Source organism: Amborella trichopoda, chromosome 3 (genome assembly GCF_054954075.1).
Source record: "Amborella trichopoda isolate Santa Cruz 75 chromosome 3, AtrichopodaSantaCruz75HAP2 v2.0, whole genome shotgun sequence".
In the NCBI taxonomy this organism is placed as follows: domain Eukaryota; kingdom Viridiplantae; phylum Streptophyta; class Magnoliopsida; order Amborellales; family Amborellaceae; genus Amborella; species Amborella trichopoda.
Window position 1 is genome coordinate 12,319,316 of NC_142338.1, and position 4,240 is coordinate 12,323,555.

Here is a 4,240-nt window from a genome sequence, read left to right on the forward strand (position 1 = left end):
TGGTATTCTACTACTGCTGAAACATAGAAATAAAGATGGGCAAGAGAAAAAACAGATTTTTATTTATTAGCTGAAAAACAAGTACAATTTTTTAAGACACCAACAATGACACATCTGGGCTATTTAAAGAAAAAAAAAAAAACACTACGTGGGCCTATAGATATGGAGCTAGTTTCCACTATTTATGCTTGTTTCTAAGAATTAGAAACCTATTACAACTCAACCACTAAACCACTTCTACCACAAACAATACTTGACCCATTCAACAATTACATAAAACAAAGAGACCACTACACTATACGAGCATAACACTTGCATAACAATTCAGCAAACAGATAATTGCATTTTTATGCTTGTATAGTGTAGTGGTCTCCTTGTTTTATGTTCGAGATAATTGCATAACACAAGGAGACCACTACACTATACAAGTCAAAAACATAATTCTCTTGTGAAATAAAAATGTAATTATCTGTTTGCTGAATTTGAAGACCAAGAAACTAATGCAACAACCCCAAATCTGTCACATCAAATTCATGCATCATGCTGTCTTTAAATTCTCTAATAAGAATATTAGAGGAACCCGTGTATATAATGTCATCCACATAAATGTAAACAATAAGCACATCATTACCTTTCACTTTTACATATAAGGTGAGATCACTTTCACTCCGGTGAAAGTCATTCTGATGGAGGTAGGAGTCAAGTCTACTATACCATGCTCTCAGGGCTTGCTGAAGACTGTAAAGAGCTTTCTTCAACTTATAAACTTTCTCCTCTTTGCCATTGATAACAAATCCTTGCGGCTGATCAACATACACATCTTCGTCCAAAGAACCATTTAAATATGCAGACTTAACATCAAATTGGAAGATATTCTATCTTATTTGAACTGCTAAAGCCAAAATTATTCTAACAATTTCGAATCTAGCAATGGGAGAAAAAGTTTCAAAATAATCAACTCCATACTTTTGTACATACCCTTTGACGACCAACCTCGCCTTAATTTTTTTCACACTTCCATTAAGATGATATTTTACCTTGTAAACCCATTTCCCACCAATAGCATTCTTTCATGGTGGCAAGTCCACAAGCTCCCATGTGTTGTTCTTTTCAATGGCGGTCATTTCCTCTTTCATGGAATTCTCCAACTCTTCTTTTCCATGAGCTTCATCATAACTTGTAGGTTCTAAGGTAGATTTAGAAATTTATTGTAAAGACCGAAACTTCTTTGGTGGAGTTTCACTATCTTGGGATGATTCACCACTGCTACTGTTCGGATTGCCAGAACCTCTAAAAGAAGATTGGACTGTTGTTGGACTCTGTACTAGAGAAATCTAAGGCGACACCACATCCTCCTCTAGCTATACTGATTTTGTCATATTTTCTGCAAGGGGCAAACACTGTTTTCATCAAAAATAACATCTCGACGAATGATTAGCTTCTTGGTGATAGGATTATACAATCGATAACCTTTTGTTTCATCACTATAGCCAACAAAAATACATTTATCACTCTTCTTATCCAACTTAGCATGATAACTAGAGTCAATTGAGGCATATGTAATACAAGCTAAAATTTTCAAACCACTTGCATTGGGTTTGATTTTCCACCATGCTTCATAAGGTGTCATATTCTTTACTGCCTTTGTTGGAGATATATTGAAAAGATGGACTGATGTTGCCACTACCTCTGTGCATAAATCATTTAGAAGTTTCTTCTCATTTAACATATTTCGTGCCATTTCAACAATCGTCTAATTCTTCCTTTCGGCAACGTCGTTCTATTCTGGAGTTTTTCTTGTTGTCAGCTGCCTGCGGATGCCATTTTCCTTACAAAAAGAGCTGAACTCATCAGACAAAAATTCTCCCCCACCCATGTGTTAAGTAAGAAACAAACTACTTTCCTCTTGTCGTTTTGTTCTAGAGTTGTTCTTGTTGTCAGCTGCCTGCGGATGCCATTTCTTTACAAAAGGAACTGAACTCATCAGACAAAAATTCTCCCCCTCTATCTGTTCTGAAAGTTTCGATTACACAGTCACTTTGTTTCTCGGCAAAAGCTTTGAATTCCTTAAATCTTACAAATGTCTCTGATTTCTGAACAAGAAAAAACACCCAACTCATATGAGTAAAATCATCAGTAAATAATAGTAAATATTTACTCTTGTTCAAAGACAATGTAGTCATTGGTCCACAATTATCTATATGAACCAATTTCAAAGGCATCTTGGCTCTCAAAGCTTTCCCAATCGGAAAGGGCAAACGATGTTGTTTTCCATAAACACAACTTTCACAAACACTATCAATAGAGATGATAGATGGTAGCCCAGACACCATACTTTTTTTACTCAACAAGTTCATTTCATTAAAATGCAAATGCCTATACCTCAAGTGCCAAATCTAGAGTCATAATTAAAATTAGCAACTAATGCATAATCATTCAAACATGATAGCTCAAGAGGGAACAATTTGTTTTCAGCCATGTGGACCTTAACAATAGACGTCTCAGATTTTTCTACTTTTAATTTCACACACATCATGGATTGTAAAAGGTAGTGAGTCTGTTCAAGATTTCTTTGGTAGAATTTCTGTTATCATAAATCAGATGAGAACTTTTGGAGAGAATGTTTCAGATCAGAAAGCTGTAGTAAAAGAACATAGAAGTCCTTAGACTCATCAATAGCTGTAACAACATGATCAAATTTATTCAGATGGCTTCTCAAAATGTTCTCTACAACTTTCTGATCTGAGACATTCTCTCCAAAAGTTCTCATCTGATTTATGATAACAGAAATTCTACAAAAGAAATCTTGTGCAATGGTATCACGCCCAGAGAACTCTGCTACAACAAACAACCTCCATAATTGCAACACGCCCAGCTTCAACCGAACTTGGCTCTGATACCACAAATGTTGGTAACTAGTCGTATTCTACTACTGTAGAAACAGATAAATAAAGATGGGCAAGAGAAAAATTATATCTTTATTTATTAGCTGAAAAACAAGTGCAATTTTTTTAAGACACCAACAATGACACTAGGCTATTTAAAGAAAAAAAAACATTACGAGAGTCGATAGATGTGGAGCAAGTTTCCACTTTTTATGCCTACTCCTAAGAATTAGAAACCCATTACAACTCAACCACTAAATCACTTCTACCACAAATAGTACTTGACCCATTCAACAATTAAATAAAGGGAAAGATTTATATAGAGCTGAGGCTTTAAACCATCAAATTGGAGCCTACGTCAAAAATTTCACTAGAAGAGCTTGTTTTGATGCTCAAATATCCTCAAATTGATCATATCAATATCAATATGCATGGACATGAGAAAAAATGGACTTCAAATTTTAGAAATAGTATGTTTTGTAACGTATTTTTTGACCGTCGATTTTCAAGTTTTCATAGATCTGTCGATCCACACTATTTTTTAAGTTTTAAACTTTATAAGCAAATATGAAAATATATTTTAAGGCTATCACAAAGATTTCCAATATTGAAACCACATTTCTTGATACTATTGGAAGGTAGGCTCTAATTTGATTGTTTAGAGCCTAGGCTCTATACAACCCGCCCCGTTACAAAAAACAAGGAGACCACTACACTATCCGTGCATCACAGATCATCATCAATTACTCCATTGATGAAATTTTGAAAAAACTGAACCAATTCTTGATGACACAAACCTGAAAATCACCACGAATCCAGATAGACCCTGACTTAACCAAAATGAGAATTGCTTTCAAAGAACTTAGCTCGAGAGCTTCATCAGCCAAGGCCAAACACTTGCAGACAGTCCAAAACCCTGAAAATTATAAGGGGATTCGCTTCGTTATCGGTTTCTTCCACTTCTCTACAGATCAATCCATTGGGATCAACTTTTGAAGACATTCCAAAAAGAAGCTCCAATTTTTATCTCTTTCTGTTACAGTTAACTTTGAAGAAGCATGCAAAGATCAGTTTCAGAGAGAGAGAGAGAGAGAGATTCTATTTTTTTCGATGAGAAATGTGCGTTTTCCGATGTGGGCTTTGCCGGAAAAGGGAGATAGAGGCAGAAGATGGTGACCTCATTGTAGGTCGAGAGTAAGAGCAAGAGAGCTGCTAGAGAGAAGGTGGGTAAGAAGAAGAAGAGAGAGGTTCTGAGCATGACGAGTCTAGAGAGAGAAACACGTGATGAGAGACATTGAAACAAGTGAGGAGAGAGTTAGAAAAAAGGTGTCTTTTTTAATTTGTTTGGCTTAAAA

At 35.5% G+C, this 4,240-nt stretch overlaps 1 long non-coding RNA gene across 1 annotated transcript; it reads right to left on the reverse strand.

Annotated features, from left to right (window-relative positions):
- Positions 1-1,403: 1,403 nt before the first annotated feature.
- Positions 1,404-3,004, reverse strand: LOC148782751 (uncharacterized). Its single transcript, XR_016052213.1, has 2 exons — positions 2,853-3,004; positions 1,404-2,093 (listed from the first exon to the last, which is right to left on the reverse strand). It is a non-coding gene; the product is annotated as an uncharacterized LOC148782751 (long non-coding RNA).
- Between the last annotated feature and the right edge of the window lie 1,236 nt (positions 3,005-4,240).